Source organism: Silene latifolia, chromosome Y, assembly GCF_048544455.1.
Source record: "Silene latifolia isolate original U9 population chromosome Y, ASM4854445v1, whole genome shotgun sequence".
Lineage (NCBI taxonomy): Eukaryota > Viridiplantae > Streptophyta > Magnoliopsida > Caryophyllales > Caryophyllaceae > Silene > Silene latifolia.
The window spans coordinates 307,708,121-307,727,214 of NC_133538.1; the positions used below are offsets into that span (position 1 = coordinate 307,708,121).

The window sequence follows — 19,094 nt, forward strand, 5'->3', positions numbered from 1 at the left end:
AACCAAAAGTGTAAAAGGTTGTCTAATAAAATAGCCAAAACTAGGTCCAAGGTTCCTTGCTCACTAGCCGTCTGTGACACCCAACTAAGCATCAACAACCTGTCAATCACATTTTATACAAACACGAAAGCCACAATTCAGTGGGGAGTAACTTCGAGTCCTCCCAGCCACGAATCGTCAAAATTAATGTAACATGTACTGTAACATGTAAACAATTTGATAAACCATTTACTTTGCATGTATTCTAACAAATGACCCCTAAACTGACCAAACTAAACTATCATGTGAATCAGATAACAAATAGTAATCCAAACTTTATCAATCAGTAACGCTTACATCTCACCTATTACAGTTCATAAAATCACCATACAAGAAAGGGCAATATAACAAAGACAGACATAAGTTCTTAGTCCCGTCAATAGTCACTTTGTAACTCAAGTCTATACCACGAGGTAGGGAAGGTAATCGAACCGGTATCTTGGCTCGGCGGTTACTATTAAGAAAACATGGCCAAGAGACAACACAACCCTAGCCTAAAATCACTTGAGACCTAGACATGCGGATACACACCACCGCACCCAAGACTCACAACGTTTTTTTTAAAACAAAGTGAAGTGAGTACCCTAAGGACACCACCGAAGGGTCGGCTAGTACTTAAGCAGACCCCATACTATCAAAATTAGTACCTGAGGTCATGCCCCAACTTGGATAAACATCCACTAGTCAAGAACACAAAGGCTATCAAGCAGTGAACATATACTCGTCAAGACTATAAAGACCTATCTATGATGAAGGCCGAAGTACTCACCTAGGACCTAGTCACGCCTAGTCCCAGCTTGAATATTTTAGCCCACACCACCCAAGACTCACCACATAAGTCAAGTAAGACACCCACTTAACCTTAAGAGGGCAAAAAGTCCTACTTACCAACATAAATTCTAACATTCTATCATGTGAAAGCTATATAAATGTCTATTTACAGCATACAATCCCAACAGTTCCTCAATAAGAATTCAATACTAATTTCCAATCCTAGCAATTATAACAATATAAAAGGCTTTAGGGGAAACTAGGGCCATTACTACAAAATAAGAAGCTATTTAAATTCAACTAACTAAATAAGAAGCTATTTAAATTCAACTAACTAAACATGTGAAATAGAGATATAATAAATGGCCTAAAACAAGAAAAAGGCCGATTATCTAATTCATTCAACCGAATTTTTACCCGCAACCTGACCTGCGACAGTGCACGGGTCAAATGTGGCCGACCAATCACTCAATTAATCGACATCGCATCGGTCAAAGGGACTAAGGCTCGATTTTGGCAAGACAATCAACAAAGCATTACAATTATAGCTATAAAATTCATTTTGTAAACTATCCTAACATGTGATAACTATTAATATAAGCACAATTTTTCCGTTAACATAATATTTGTTACTAGTATGCTTCAATTCAAATTACTACCCTTTTGTTACTTATACTATTCTAATATTAATTAACCTAGGAAAGACCAAGATTGCATTTAAAACCCGCGAAACAAGCACGGACCAACCCGGGCCAACCATGGCTAGCCGTGGGCCTACCACGGGCCTGCCACGGCCCCACGGGCCGCTGCTTGGCCCGCCATTCTTAGGACAATTTCTCCTCTCTTTTTTTTTTTCATTTTTATACATTATAAGACCGTCTGAAAATTAATTAATCGTCCCCAATTCAATTTTGATAATTTAAACTACCAAAAGGCACAAATTAAGCTTGCATGCAACTAAGTTTAACATGTGAAAAATTACTACCCAAACAAAAATTCACCAAACATACAAAAATCAAAAACATGTGACGATAATTCGTCGAGTAGCTCGAAATATGTTACCTTAAGCTAGAAAATGAGCAATTAATCCTCAAAACCGAAACCCTAACCACAACTAACCGCTATCCTCTACAATATACGAGTCCCCGAACTCGTCTTCCAATCCTTCACCTAATTAAACATGACGGTGTATACTGACCTTGTTCATAAACCATTATGAATGAATTAGATAATCGGCCAACTGTGACTTGAAACACTTACATATATAACTAATTGTTAAATCAAAATTCTTTCAAAAGTTTCAAATAAACAAGGTCATGCCTCAACTTTTTTTAAAACAAAGTGAAGTGAGTACCCTACGAACAAAATATTATAATTACCGATTAGCTTTTAAAATAAACTCAGCTCTGATACCAACTGTGACACCCTCATTTATTGCGGAAAAGTAAACACGTAATTCTACAGAAAAACTGACAGGATAAGGTATTTGTATAAAATGCGAATGACAGGTAGGTGATGCATATATGGGGTACATGGACGAGCTAGCGAGCAAAGTAACCTTGGGACCTAGACTGGTCAGTTTTCTTAATTGTTCATCTCCTCATTTCAAAATACACATATTTAACAAGTAATACTGAGTAACCTATCATTATTACCTTTTTCCGATTGAACTAATCATTTTTCTTGCTTGACGCTAGTTTGGTTTATTTAAAATATAATTAAATTAATTTCCGTCTCATATTTTATATAACGATAATTCGTTAATATCGTCCTTTCACATAATTATTTTAGGTGACTCATATGGGGTTGAAGATGAAGAGTAATTTTGGGGTTTTAGAAGCTTTCTCAAGTTTTTACTTGTCTCTTTGCTAGCGTAAGGTAACTATTCCGAGTTACTCGACGAATTAATGTCACATTAGTAGTTGATGTTGTGTTTGTTGTTTGATAAGTGTTTAGGTGGTTGATAATTATCACATGTTAGGATAGTTTGTAAATTGAAATTGTAATTAATAGGCTCAAAATGAATTTTATAGTGATAATTGTTAAGCTTTTGTTGATAAGCCTGAGGTGAGATAAGTTTGGTATTGGTGTAGCATTGATTAATCTTGATTAATGTTGGATTGGAAAGTAATACAGTTGTTTGCAATTAGCGGCTAATGGATCGAGGATTATTGGTTTATGTGAAAGAAAAGTTTGGTAACTGATTGATCTTGACTTTATGGTCATGCTAGTTGGTAATTACACGTAGACTCGTATGGTCATAATTTGGGGAAATTTTCATAATTGAATGTTCATGTGGTGTTGGTTTGAGACGGTTTTATACGAGTTTTACTTATCCGTTTTGAGAAAAGTTGGTACCTTTGGATTCTTGGTGGAGTGGGGAATCATGTTGGATAATTTAATTAAATAGCTTCTTATTTTGTAGAAATGGCCCTAGTTTTCCCTGAAGCCTTTTATATTGTTAATTGCTAGAATTGGAAGTTAGTATTGAATTCTTATTGAGGAACTGTTGGGATTGTATGCTGTAAATAGACATTTATATAGCTTTCACATGATAGAATGTTAGAATTTATGTTGGTAAGTAGAACTTTTTGCCCTCTTAAGGTTAAGTGGGTGTCTTACTTGACTTATGTGGTGAGTTTTGGGTGGTGTGGGCTAAAATATTCAAGCTGGGACTAGCTGTGACTAGGTCCTAGGTGAGTATTTCGGCCTTCATCATAGATAGGTCTTTATAGTCTCTGACGAGTATATGTTCACTGCTTGATAGCCTTTGTGTTCCTGACTAGTGGATGTTTATCCAAGTTGGGGCATGACCTCAGGTACTAATTTTGATAGTATGGGGTCAGCTTAAGTACTAGCCGACCCTTCGGTGGTGTCCTTAGGGTACTCACTTCACTTTGTTTTAAAAACAGTTGTGAGTCTTGGGTGCGGTGGTGTGTATCCGCATGTCTAGGTCTGCGCAGATTTTAGGCTAGGGTTGTGTTGTCTCTTGGCCATGTTTTCTTAATAGTAACCGCTGAGCCAAGATACCGGTTCGATTACCTTCCCTACCTCGTGGTATAGACTTGAGTTACAAAGTGACTATTGACGGGACTAAGAACTTATGCCTGTCTTTGATATATTGCCCTTTCTTGTATGGTGATTCTATGAATCATAGAAGGTGAGATGCAAGCCGGCTATGGTTGATAGAGTTTGGATTCTGGATGTTATGTGATTCACATGATAGTGTAGTATGAGTCGGTCTAGTATTCACATGCTAGGACTATGTGTTGTTATATTGTTGTTCACATGATAAGCACGATTGTCTAGCATTTATATGCTAAGGCATTGTGTGATTCGTATTCATATTCTTATGTTTACATGTTATATTAATTATGACATTTCGTGGCTGGGAGAACTCGGAGTTACTCCCCATCGATCGTGGCTTTCGTATTTGTATAAAATGCGAATGGAAAAGTAGGTGATGCATATATGGGGTACATGGACGAGCTAGCGAGCAAAGTAACCTTGGGACCTAGACTGGTTTTATTTCATTGTGACCTTAAACCCTTTTTATGTCACATACTTTTTAGGGACATATGTCTCCCTTTTCTATTTTGGGTTTGTATCATTACATTTTCTTATCGTTAGCTATGGCATGTAAAGTAGTTCGTTTGAAATTACAGGTTTTTGGCTAATTGAATAAAATGTATGTGACATAAAAAGGGTTTAAGGTCACAATGAAATAAAACCAGTCTAGGTCCCAAGGTTACTTTGCTCGCTAGCTCGTCCATGTACCCCATATATGCATCACCTACCTGTCATTCGCATTTTATACAAATACGAAAGCCACAGTCAGTGGGGAGTAACTCCGAGTTCTCCCAGCCACGAAATGTCATAATTAATATAACATGTAAACATAAGAATATGAATACGAATCACACAATGCCTTAGCATATAAATGCTAGACAATCGTGCTTATCATGTGAACAACAATATAACAACACATAGTCCTAGCATGTGAATACTAGACCGACTCATACTACACTATCATGTGAATCACATAACATCCAGGAATCCAAACTCTATCAACCATAGCCGGCTTGCATCTCACCTTCTATGATTCATAATGGTTTATGAACATAAGAATTCAATACTAACTTCCAATAGAATAAAACTGGTAGCTTTCAAGCTACCAGTTTCGATTCATTCTTAAAAGTTTATGTCACTTCTGCAAACCTAACCTATTTTTGAAGACTTGAAAATGAAAATTTGATTTAGTTCCCTATTCCTTCCTTGAATATAAACTCATTTATCGTAATTTTAATTACTAGACCCGAAATTTCTTTAAATTTTATCCAATTTCTATTAACCTTGATCTATTTATGACTTCTTTGTCAAAGTTTAATATTATATTTCCGGAATTTCACTCCTCTTTTAGTTTAAAGGTGAAACCTTTATTTCTACTTTGGCTTTTTGCAAAAGAACATTTGAGGAGATTACCTTTCCCTTATTTTGATTTTAACGTTGATCGGATGTTAGAACTAGTTATTGGAAACGTTTGATAACTTGTTCTACGCTTGTCGGCGAATAGTATTTGTTTTAAACTTGTCTCTGACTTGGAAAGTTAACGTTCTTGTGTGCACGACAAGAGCAATTCCGTTCCATGAATGAGACTTATATTTTTGAAAACTCTTCATTAATGTTTTTGAAGGTATTTTGATTTTTGATTTATACAAATGATTTGCCTTTTGACCTTATCTTTGATTTGGAATGTGATGTTCTTGAATACGTAACGAGAACACTTTCGTTCCCTTGATGAGAATCTGGTTCTGTCGGAATAGCTATCAAGTTTGGATTACTATTTGTTAACTTAATTGTTGTTGTTGCTGTTGCTCTGATACCAACTGTGACACCCTCATTTATTGCGGAAAAGTAAACACGTAATTCTACAGAAAAACTGGTAGGATATGGTTGTGATTGGTTTAGGCTTTTGGGAAAGACCAAGATTGCACGAAAACCCGCGAAACAAGCACGGACCAACCCGGGCCAACCATGGCTAGCCGTGGGCCTACCACGGGCCTGCCACGGCCTGCCGGCTGCTGCCGGGCCCGCTGCCGGACAATTTCTCCTCTCTTTTTTTTTCATTTTTATACATTATAAGACCGTCTGAAAATTAATTAATCGTCCCCAATTCAATTTTGATAATTTAAACTACCAAAAGGCACAAATTAAGCTTGCATGCAACTAAGTTTAACATGTGAAACACACCACCGCACCCAAGACTCACAACTTTTTTTAAAACAAAGTGAAGTGAGTACCCTAAGGACACCACCGAAGGGTCGGCTAGTACTTAAGCTGACCCCATACTATCAAAATTAGTACCTGAGGTCATGCCCCAACTTGGATAAACATCCACTAGTGATTCTATGAATCATACAGGTAGGACTATGAATTATACATGTTAGCATGTGAATAGCCTAAAACAAGAAAAATGATTAGTTCAATCGGAAAAAGGTAATAATGATAGGTTACTCAGTATTACTTGTTAAATATGTGTATTTTGAAATGAGGAGATGATTGAGACGGTGTATACTGACCTCTAGGGATCATTTGGGATGCTAGCTAGTAAGTGGTATATTTGAGACGGTGTATACTGACATGTAGGGATTGTTTTGGGATGCTATTTGGGATCTTGTTTAGTTGTGGTATTGTGCAGTAGATTAGGACTGTTTTTGAGTCCGCTTTGCAGGTACTTTGGGACATTTTTGGGACTGTTTTGACTCGGTTTAGGACTGGTTTAGGATTGATTGAACTCTGTTTTGGTACCAGTTTTTGTGCAGCCTTCTGACTGTTTTGGGACAGTCGAAATGGAGGCCGTGTGGGCTGTTTTGGCCTCGGTTTTGGGAGCCGTGACAGGCTGAGTTGGGCTCAGTTTTGGGACGGATAAAATGGTGCTTTATGGGACTATTTCTAGGGCGTAAAAGTTGTGACAATTTTCTGGGTATGCCTGTCAAAAGGGAGGGTCATAATGGTTTATGAACATAAGACAGTAGCTAATGAATATGATTTACATGTTTTGATTTAAATTAATTTCCGTCTCATATTTTATATAACGATAATTCGTTAATATCGTCCCTTCACATAATTATTTTAGGTGGCTCATATGGGGTTGAAGATGAAGAGTAATTTTGGGGTTTTAGAAGCTTTCTCAAGTTTTTACTTGTCTCTTTGCTAGCGTAAGGTAACTATTCCGAGTTACTCGACGAATTAATGTCACATTAGTAGTTAATGTGTGCCTGTTGTTTGATAAGTGTTTAGGTGAATGAATAATGTTAGTAGTAAAGATAATAAGGATGGTAAAATTGTGCTCATATTAATAGTTATCACATGTTAGGATAGTTTACAAAATGAAATTGTAATTAATAGGCTCAAATGAATTTTATAGCGATAATTGTAATGTTTTGTTGATTGTGCCAAAACGAGCCTTAGTCCCTTTGACTGATGCGATGTCGATTAATTGAGTGATTGGTCAGCCGCAATTTGACCCGCACTGTCGCAGGCTGGGGTTGCGGGTAAAAATTCGGTTGGATGAAATTTTGAATGAATTAGATAGTCGGCCTTTTTCTTGTTTTAGGCCATTCATTATATTTTTATCTCACATGTGTAATTAGTTGATTTAAGTAGCTTCTTATATTGTAGAAATGGCCCTAGTTTCCCCTGAAGCCTTTAATATGGTTACTATTGTTAGAATTAGAAATTAGTATTGAATACTTATTGAGGATTCTGTTGGGATTGTATCTTTGTAAATAGACATTTATATAGCTTTCACATGATAGAATGTTAGAATTTATGTTGGTAAGTAGGACTTTTTGCCCTCTTAAGGTTAAGTGGGTGTCTTACTTGACGTATGTGGTGAGTTTTGGGTGGTGTGGGCTAAAATATTCAAGTCGGGACTAGGCGTGACTAGGTCCTAGGTGAGTATTTCGGCCTTCATCATAGATAGGTCTTTATAGTCTCTGACGAGTATATGTTCTTTGCTTGATAGCCTTTGTGTTCTGACTAGTGGATGTTTATCCAAGTTGGGGCATGACCTCAGGTACTAATTTTGATAGTATGGGGTCAGCTTAAGTACTAGCCGACCCTTCGGTGGTGTCCTTAGGGTACTCACTTCACTAAAGAAGCTTAGCTTTTATATTGTTATAATTGCTAGGATTGGAAATTAGTATTGAATTCTTATTGAGGAACAATTAAGAAAGCCAACTGTGACAAGCACGATTGTCTAGTACTTAAGATTTTAAATTAACATAAGAATTTTAGGCTCAAGGTAAATTTTATAGCAATAATTGCCATGTTTTGTTGATTGTGCCGAAAACCGAGCCTTTGTCCCTTTGACTGATGCGATGTCAGTCAATTGAGTGATTGGTCAGCCGCAATTTAACCCGTACCTGTCGCAGGGCTGGGGTTGCGGGTAAAAATTCGGTTGAATGAATTAGATAGTCGGCCTTTTTCTTGTTTTAGGCCATTCATTATATTTTTATCTCACATGTGTAATTAGTTGATTTAATTAGCTTCTTATATTGTAAAAACGGCCCTAGTTTCCCCGAAGCCTTTAATTTGGTTAATAGAGTAACTCCGAGTTCTCCCAGCCACGAAATGTCATAATTAATATAACATGTAAACATAATAATATGAATACGAATCACACACTGCCTTAGCATATAGATGCTAGACAATCGTGCTTATCATGTGAACAACAATATAACAACACATAGTCCTAGCATGTGAATACTAGACCGACTCATACTACACTATCATGTGAATCACATAACATCCAGGAATCCAAACTCTATCAACCATAGCCGGCTTGCATCTCACCTTCTATGATTCATAGAATCACCAAACAAGAAAGGGCAATATATCAAAGACAGGCATAAGTTCTTAGTCCCGTCAATAGTCACTTTGTAACTCAAGTCTATACCACGAGGTAGGGAAGGTAATCGAATCGGTATCTTGGCTCAGCGGTTACTATTAAGAAAACATGGCCAAGAGACAACACAACCCTAGCCTAAAATCTGCCTTGAGACCTAGACATGCGGATACACACCACCGCACCCAAGACTCACAACTTTTTTAAAACAAAGTGAAGTGAGTACCCTAAGGACACCACCGAAGGGTCGGCTAGTACTTAAGCTGACCCCATACTATCAAAATTAGTACCTGAGGTCATGCCCCAACTTGGATAAACATCCACTAGTCAGGAACACAAAGGCTATCAAGCAGTGAACATATACTCGTCAGAGACTATAAAGACCTATCTATGATGAAGGCCGAAATACTCACCTAGGACCTAGTCACAGCTAGTCCCAGCTTGAATATTTTAGCCCACACCACCCAAAACTCACCACATACGTCAAGTAAGACACCCACTTAACCTTAAGAGGGCAAAAAGTCCTACTTACCAACATAAATTCTAACATTCTATCATGTGAAAGCTATATAAATGTCTATTTACAAAGATACAATCCCAACAGAATCCTCAATAAGTATTCAATACTAATTTCTAATTCTAACAATAGTAACCATATTAAAGGCTTCAGGGAAACTAGGGCCATTTCTACAATATAAGAAGCTACTTAAATCAACTAATTACACATGTGAGATAAAAATATAATGAATGGCCTAAAACAAGAAAAAGGCCGACTATCTAATTCATTCAAAATTTCATCCAACCGAATTTTTACCCGCAACCCCAGCCCCGTGCAGTCACGGGTCAAATTGCGGTGACCAATCACTCAATTAATCGACATCGCATCGGTCAAAGGGACTAAGGCTCGTTTTTGGACAATCAACAAAACATTACAATTATCGCTATAAAATTCATTTGAGCCTATTAATTACAATTTCATTTTGTAAACTATCCTAACATGTGATAACTATTAATATGAGCACAATTTTACCATCCTTATTATCTTTACTACTAACATTATTCATTCACCTAAACACTTATCAAACAACAGGCACACATTAACTACTAATGTGACATTAATTCGTCGAGTAACTCGGAATAGTTACCTTACGCTAGCAAAGAGACAAGTAAAAACTTGAGAAAGCTTCTAAAACCCCAAAATTACTCTTCATCTTCAACCCCATATGAGCCACCTAAAATAATTATGTGAAGGGACGATATTAACGAATTATCGTTATATAAAATATGAGACGGAAATTAATTTAAATCAAAACATGTAAATCATATTCATTAGCTACTGTCTTATGTTCATAAACCATTATGACCCTCCCTTTTGACAGGCATACCCAGAAAATTGTCACAACTTTTACGCCCTAGAAAAAGTCCCATAAAGCACCATTTTATCCGTCCCAAAACTGAGCCCAACTCAGCCTGTCACGGCTCCCAAAACCGAGGCCAAAACAGCCCACACGGCCTCCATTTCGGCTGTCCCAAAACAGTCAGAAGGTGTCTGTCCTTAGGGTACTCACTTCACTTTGTTAATTTAAAATCTCTTCATCTTCAACACCTTTAAACTGGTCAGTTTAGGGGTCATTTGTTAGAATACATGCAAAGTAAATGGTTTATCAAATTGTTTACATGTTACAGTACATGTTACATTAATTTTGACGATTCGTGGCTGGGAGGACTCGAAGTTAATCCCCACTGAATTGTGGCTTTCATGTTTGTATAAAATGTGATTAAGAAAGCTTAAGTACTAGACAAATTTACGGTACTAACATGAGTTGTGATATTGTATTTTAATTGTCGCTTTCTTCGGTTTTGGGAACAATTAGTTTTGGGAATTGTTCATTAGCTTCTCCAATAACAAGCTTAAGTACTAGCCGACCCTTCGGTGGTGTCCTTAGGGTACTCACTTCACTTTGTTTTAAAAAAAGTTGTGAGTCTTGGGTGCGGTGGTGTGTATCCGCATGTCTAGGTCTGCGCAGATTTTAGGCTAGGGTTGTGTTGTCTCTTGGCCATGTTTTCTTAATAGTAACCGCTGAGCCAAGATACCGGTTCGATTACCTTCCCTACCTCGTGGTATAGACTTGAGTTACAAAGTGACTATTGACGGGACTAAGAACTTATGCCTGTCTTTGATATATTGCCCTTTCTTGTATGGTGATTCTATGAATCATAGAAGGTGAGATGCAAGCCGGCTATGGTTGATAGAGTTTGGATTCCTGGATGTTATGTGACTCACATGATAGTGTAGCTTGAGTCGGTCTAGTATTCACATGCTAGGACTATGTGTTGTTATATTGTTGTACACATGATAAGCACGTTTGTCTAGCATCTATATGCTAAGGCATTGTGTGATTCGTATTCATATTCTTATGTTTACATGTTATATTAATTATGACATTTCGTGGCTGGGAGAACTCGGAGTTACTCCCCACTGACTGTTTAAATTATCAAAATTGAATTGGGGACGATTAATTAATTTTCAGACGGTCTTATAATGTATAAAAATGAACCAATTACTATTAACGCCGATTATCTCGCTTAAAGTGCCATTAATTACGATAGAATGTTATTTTGGAAACAAGTTCTCATATTGAGTTATTTTATTGGAATTTGGTTGGTATTATATTTTAATTGTCGTATCCTTTGTTCTTGGCCAGTGGATGAGTAGCTTGGAGTTATACTCTAAATGTTGAGCAATTCCTTTAATGGAATATTTGACAATATCGATATTGAAATTGAGATGGAAATCTGGTTACTATGGAGTATTATATTATGAGACGGAGTAATGAGTAGGACGGAGTAATGAGAGAGATGGGGTAGAGAGTTGAGATTGAATTAATTATTGGGACGAGAGTGACTATTATAAGGTTGGCTGTTTGTGGCTGGCAGCGTGGCTTTGGCTAAGTCGCGAGTTTGGGCCGTATCTATAAATTGTTTTGACGCTAGTTTGGTTTATTTAAAATATAATTAAATTAATTTCCGTCTCATATTTTATATAACGATAATTCGTTAATATCGTCCTTTCACATAATTATTTTAGGTGACTCATATGTGGTTGAAGATGAAGAGTAATTTTGGGTTTTAGAAGCTTTCTCAAGTTTATTACTTGTCTCTTTGCTAGCGTAAGGTAACTACATCAATTTATGTATGGCTATCAACATCCTAAAGGTATCTCTTTCCAAAATCACATCATAAACCTTACTCCGTGTTTACTCCTAAGGTATAACACTCAACCTAAGTCCTTCCAATATCACAACTTCTCAGGTAGGGGTCATTCTAGGGATACCAACTGTGACACCCATATATGCCATTATATCACAATTCCGAGTTAATTTAAAATAACGTATTTATTATTATTGATAGAATAATTCGCTAGCCCCGTATTACCGAAAACCCAATTACGTGTTGGCTTTCTTAATTGTTCCTCACTTCACTTTGTAACTCATGCATTAATGTTCACAACACGTAATTGAAACACTTATCAAATCGTTAAATTTAAGCGAGATAATCGGCGTTAAATGATGGCTAACTGATCCATCTGGACCCAGGTCAATTAGTACCGTAAACTACTATTTTTGGTTCGTTGTTAAAAATTTATGTTACCCTCACAAAATTTTCCCTACTTGTAAAGATTTGGAAAATAAAAATTCGATTTGATTCTCTAATTGTTCTTTGAGTATAGACTTCCTTATCATGGTTTTGAGTTGCTAAACCTGAGATTTTTGTAAATTTTATCCAATTTCTATTAACCTTGGTCTATTTATGACTTCTTTGTCAAAGTTTAATATGATATTTTCAGGAATTTGATTCCCCTTTGAGTTTAAAGGTGAAACCTTTATTTCCATTTTGGCTTTTGCAAAAGAAAATTTGAATGGATTTCCTTTTCTTTTGATTTTAACGTTGATCGGATATTAGAACTAGTTATTAGAAACGTTTAATAACTTGTTCTACTCTTGTCGACGAGTGATTTTCGGTTTTAAATTTGTCTTTGACTTGGAAAGTTAGCGCTCTTGTGTGCACGACAAGGGCAATTTCGTTCCATGAATGAGACTTATACATTTGAAAACTTTTCATTAATGTTTCTGAAAGTATTTTGATTTTCGATTTATACAAATGATTTGCCTTTGACCTTATCTTGGATTTGGAATGTGATGTTCTTGAATGCGCAACGAGAGCACTTAGGTTCCTTTGATGAGAATCGGTTCGTCGGAAAATTTTATTTGAAACTTTTGAAAGAATTTTGATTCTTACGATAAATAACCTTTAAAATGTTTTGGTTACCGATTCCAATTCCAGTTTTATTTTTATAACCTTTCATTTATACTTTCAAGTTTCGAGGACGAAACTTTTTAAAAGATGGGGTGATTGTAACACCCCGTATTTTATTAAGTTGGATAAAATTCTTTTAATTGCTATTTTGAATTTAATTACATCATTTGACGATTTATATATATATATGCTTAGCTAATTAATTAATTTCATCATAAGTCGATACGTTAATTTTAATAATCATTAATAAGTTTATTTAAAGTTAGTTCGAGTTTATTGAAATTAGTTCGAGTTTATTTATTTAATAATTTCCGTTTCTTTACGAGTCCTTATGAAAGTTGTTTTAAGTGAACCGAGATGGATTTTGGGAACAAAACCGTCCAATTAGCTATTTTGAGCTTATTTCACTAAAATAGCAATTTTTATTAATATCCGTTAGTTTTGTAAAAATCGCTAATAATTCCGATTCAAGGCGATATCGTATTATTTCGTTAACTATTTGAGTTTATTTTATTTTCACTCATTAAATTTATTTATTATTGATTCCGTTTTATTACTGAAACTTTTACTTAAATCGGTTAAATTTAACTCGAAACGATTTTAATAACGATCGAAGTTTCTTAACGACGAAGAAACGTACGTATAATAAATAGCGAGGCTAGCGGTCTTTGTCTCATTTATAAACAACGACGCTTTGTTTTCTTCTTCTTCCTTCTTTTTCCTTCCTTTTTTAAATCTTGTTCTTTGAAATTTGATCTGTTGATCGACGTCGGTACTTCGTTCCTTATCCGTTTTCAACTATTTTTGTTCCATAGCGCTCCTTTCGTCGTTCTCGTCAATCCGTTGTAAGTAAAATTCATTTTCGTTATGTATTTTTACAAACCCAATTTATATTTTTAGCTTTGTTTATTATAAGACGGTTGTATGTACTAAAATAGACAGTGCGGTAGAATATTTGTTAGTCATAAATGATTAGTTCAATCGGAAAAAGGTAATAATGATAGGTTACTCAGTATTACTTGTTAAATATGTGTATTTTGAAAGCTGGTTAGTCTGTTTTATAGTTGAGACGGTGTATAATTATATATTGGGATCATTATGGATGTTAATTAGTCAGTTGTATAGTTGAGACGGTGTATACTGAAATGTGGAGATGATTGAGACGGTGTATACTGACCTCTAGGGATCATTTGGGACGCTAGCTAGTAAGTGGTATATTTGAGACGGTGTATACTGACATGTAGGGATTGTTTTGGGATGCTATTTGGGATCTTGTTTAGTTGTGGTATTGTGCAGTAGATTAGGACTGTTTTTGAGTCCGCTTTGCAGGTACTTTGAGACATTTTTGGGACTGTTTTGACTCGGTTTAGGACTGGTTTAGGATTGATTGAACTCTGTTTTGGTACCGATTTTTGTGCGCATTGTTGTTTTGGGACAGTCGAAATGGAGGCCGTGTGGGCTGTTTTGGCCTCGGTTTTGGGAGCCGTGACAGGTGAGTTGGGCTCGATTTTGGGACGGATAAAATGGTGCTTTATGGGACTATTTCTAGGGCGTAAAAGTTGTGACAATTTTCTGGGTATGCCTGTCAAAAGGGAGGGTCATAATGGTTTATGAACATAAGACAGTAGCTAATGAATATGATTTACATGTTTTGATTTAAATTAATTTCCGTCTCATATTTTATATAACGATAATTCGTTAATATCGTCCCTTCACATAATTATTTTAGGTGGCTCATATGGGGTTGAAGATGAAGAGTAATTTTGGGGTTTTAGAAGCTTTCTCAAGTTTTTACTTGTCTCTTTGCTAGCGTAAGGTAACTATTCCGAGTTACTCGACGAATTAATGTCACATTAGTAGTTAATGTGTGCATGTTGTTTGATAAGTGTTTAGGTGAATGAATAATGTTAGTAGTAAAGATAATAAGGATGGTAAAATTGTGCTCATATTAATAGTTATCACATGTTAGGATAGTTTACAAAATGAAATTGTAATTAATAGGCTCAAATGAATTTTATAGCGATAATTGTAATGTTTTGTTGATTGTGCCGAAAACTGAGCCTTAGTCCCTTTGGCGATGCGATGTCGGTTAATTGAGTGATTGGTCGGCCGCAATTTGACCCGTACTGTCCGCAGGTGGGGTTGCGGGTAAAAATTCGGTTGGATGAAATTTTGAATGAATTAGATAGTCGGCCTTTTTCTTGTTTTAGGCCATTCATTATATTTTTATCTCACATGTGTAATTAGTTGATTTAAGTAGCTTCTTATATTGTAGAAATGGCCCTAGTTTCCCCTGAAGCCTTTAATATGGTTACTATTGTTAGAATTAGAAATTAGTATTGAATACTTATTGAGGATTCTGTTGGGATTGTATGCTGTAAATAGACATTTATATAGCTTTCACATGATAGAATGTTAGAATTTATGTTGGTAAGTAGGACTTTTTGCCCTCTTAAGGTTAAGTGGGTGTCTTACTTGACGTATGTGGTGAGTTTTGGGTGGTGTGGGCTAAAATATTCAAGTCGGGACTAGTGTGACTAGGTCCTAGGTGAGTATTTCGGCCTTCATCATAGATAGGTCTTTATAGTCTCTGACGAGTATATGTTCTTTGCTTGATAGCCTTTGTGTTCCGACTAGTGGATGTTTATCCAAGTTGGGGCATGACCTCAGGTACTAATTTTGATAGTATGGGGTCAGCTTAAGTACTAGCCGACCCTTCGGTGGTGTCCTTAGGGTACTCACTTCACTTTGTTTTAAAAAAAGTTGTGAGTCTTGGGTGCGGTGGTGTGTATCCGCATGTCTAGGTCTGCGCAGATTTTAGGCTAGGGTTGTGTTGTCTCTTGGCCATGTTTTCTTAATAGTAACCGCTGAGCCAAGATACCGGTTCGATTACCTTCCCTACCTCGTGGTATAGACTTGAGTTACAAAGTGACTATTGACGGGACTAAGAACTTATGCCTGTCTTTGATATATTGCCCTTTCTTGTTTGGTGATTCTATGAATCATAGAAGGTGAGATGCAAGCCGGCTATGGTTGATAGAGTTTGGATTCTGGATGTTATGTGATTCACATGATAGTGTAGTATGAGTCGGTCTAGTATTCACATGCTAGGACTATGTGTTGTTATATTGTTGTTCACATGATAAGCACGATTGTCTAGCATCTATATGCTAAGGCAGTGTGTGATTCGTATTCATATTCTTATGTTTACATGTTATATTAATTATGACATTTCGTGGCTGGGAGAACTCGGAGTTACTCCCCACTGATTGTGGCTTTCGTATTTGTATAAAATGCGAATGACAGGTAGGTGATGCATATATGGGGTACATGGACGAGCTAGCGAGCAAAGTAACCTTGGGACCTAGACTGGTTTTATTTCATTGTGACCCTTAAACCCTTTTTATGTCACATACATTTTAGGGACATATGTCTCCCTCTTTTTCTTTGGTTTGTATCACTTTATTCGCATGACTTTAGTATAGTTATGTAAATTAGTACATTAGCATTTGCGGTGTTGGCATCCTCCTTCTGGAAATGTTTGTGAATGGTTTAGAAAAGTTTTAAAAATAACAGGTTTTAATTAGTTGAACCAATTACAAACATATCCTGTCAGTTTTTCCGTAGAATTACGTGTTTACTTTTCCGCAATAAGTGAGGGTGTCAAAGTTGGTATCAGGAATCCAAACTCTATCAACCATAGCCGGCTTGCATCTCACCTTCTATGATTCATAGAATCACCAAACAAGAAAGGGCAATATATCAAAGACAGGCATAAGTTCTTAGTCCCGTCAATAGTCACTTTGTAACTCAAGTCTATACCACGAGGTAGGGAAGGTAATCGAACTGGTATCTTGGCTCGGCGGTTACTATTAAGAAAACATGGCCAAGAGACAACACAACCCTAGCCTAAAATCACAAGAGACCTAGACATGCGGATACACACCACCGCACCCAAGACTCACAACTTTTTTAAAACAAAGTGAAGTGAGTACCCTAAGGACACCACCGAAGGGTCGGCTAGTACTTAAGCTGACCCCATACTATCAAAATTAGTACCTGAGGTCATGCCCCAACTTGGATAAACATCCACTAGTCAGGAACACAAAGGCTATCAAGCAGTGAACATATACTCGTCAGAGACTATAAAGACCTATCTATGATGAAGGCCGAAATACTCACCTAGGACCTAGTCACAGCTAGTCCCAGCTTGAATATTTTAGCCCACACCACCCAAAACTCACCACATACGTCAAGTAAGACACCCACTTAACCTTAAGAGGGCAAAAAGTCCTACTTACCAACATAAATTCTAACATTCTATCATGTGAAAGCTATATAAATGTCTATTTACAAAGATACAATCCCAAATGAATCCTCAATAAGTATTCAATACTAATTTCTAATTCTAACAATAGTAACCATATTAAAGGCTTCAGGGGAAACTAGGGCCATTTCTACAATATAAGAAGCTACTTAAATCAACTAATTACACATGTGAGATAAAAATATAATGAATGGCCTAAAACAAGAAAAAGGCCGACTATCTAATTCATTCAAAATTTCATCCAACCGAATTTTTACCCGCAACCCCACCTACTGCGACAGTACGGGTCAAATTGCGGTGACCAATCACTCAATTAATCGACATCGCATCGTCAAAGGGACTAAGGCTCGTTTTGCACAATCAACAAAACATTACAATTATCGCTATAAAATTCATTTGAGCCTATTAATTACAATTTCATTTTGTAAACTATCCTAACATGTGATAACTATTAATATGAGCACAATTTTACCATCCTTATTATCTTTACTACTAACATTATTCATTCACCTAAACACTTATCAAACAACAGGCACACATTAACTACTAATGTGACATTAATTAAATCGAGTAACTCGGAATAGTTACCTTACGCTAGCAAAGAGACAAGTAAAAACTTGAGAAAGCTTCTAAAACCCCAAAATTACTCTTCATCTTCAACCCCATATGAGCCACCTAAAATAATTATGTGAAGGGACGATATTAACGAATTATCGTTATATAAAATATGAGACGGAAATTAATTTAAATCAAAACATGTAAATCATATTCATTAGCTACTGTCTTATGTTCATAAACCATTATGACCCTCCCTTTTGACAGCATACCAGAAAATTGTCACAACTTTTACGCCCTAGAAATAGTCCCATAAAGCACCATTTTATCCGTCCCAAAACTGAGCCCAACTCAGCCTGTCACGGCTCCCAAAACCGAGGCCAAAACAGCCCACACGGCCTCCATTTCGACTGTCCCAAAACACTCAGAAGGCTGCACAAAAACTCGGTACCAAAACGAGTTCAATCAATCCTAAACTTAAAAGTCTAAACCGAGTCAAAACAGTCCCAAAATGTCCCAAAGTACCTGCAAAGCGGACTCAAAAACAGTCCTAATCTACTGCACAATACCACAACTAAACAAGATCCCAAATAGCATCCCAAAACAATCTATTCATGTCAGTATACACCGTCTCAAATATACCACTTACTAGCTAGCGTCCCAAATGATCCCTAGAGGTCAGTATACACCGTCTCAATCATCTCCACATTTCAGTATACACCGTCTCAACTATACAACTGACTAATTAACATCCATAATGATCCCAATATATAATTATACACCGTCTCAACTATAAAACAGACTAACCAGCTTTCAAAATACACATATTTAACAAGTAATACTGAGTAACCTATCATTATTACCTTTTTCCGATTGAACTAATCATTTATGACTAACAAATATTCTACCAGACCGTCTATTTTAGTACATACAACCGTCTTATAATAAACAAAGCTAAAAATATAAATTGGGTTTGTAAAAATACATAACGAAAATGAATTTTACTTACAACGGATTGACGAGAACGACGAAAGGAGCGCTATGGAACAAAAATAGTTGAAAACGGATAAGGAACGAAATAAAGCGTCGATCAACAGATCAAATTTCAAAGAACGATCGAAAAGGAAGGAAAAAGAAGGAAGAAGAAGAAAACAAAGCGTCGTTGTTTATAAATGA

The 19,094-nt window shown here is 36.4% G+C and overlaps 1 long non-coding RNA gene across 1 annotated transcript in view; it reads left to right on the top strand.

Moving 5' to 3' along the window:
• The window catches only part of LOC141633127 (uncharacterized), a 43,876-nt gene extending 27,378 nt beyond the window's left edge, over positions 1–16,498 (top strand). Inside the window, exons 3-4 of the long non-coding RNA XR_012537930.1 lie at positions 11,808–11,894; positions 16,343–16,498. This is a non-coding gene — a long non-coding RNA (uncharacterized LOC141633127). The remainder of the gene's footprint in view (positions 1–11,807; positions 11,895–16,342) is intronic.
• Positions 16,499–19,094: the final 2,596 nt, after the last annotated feature.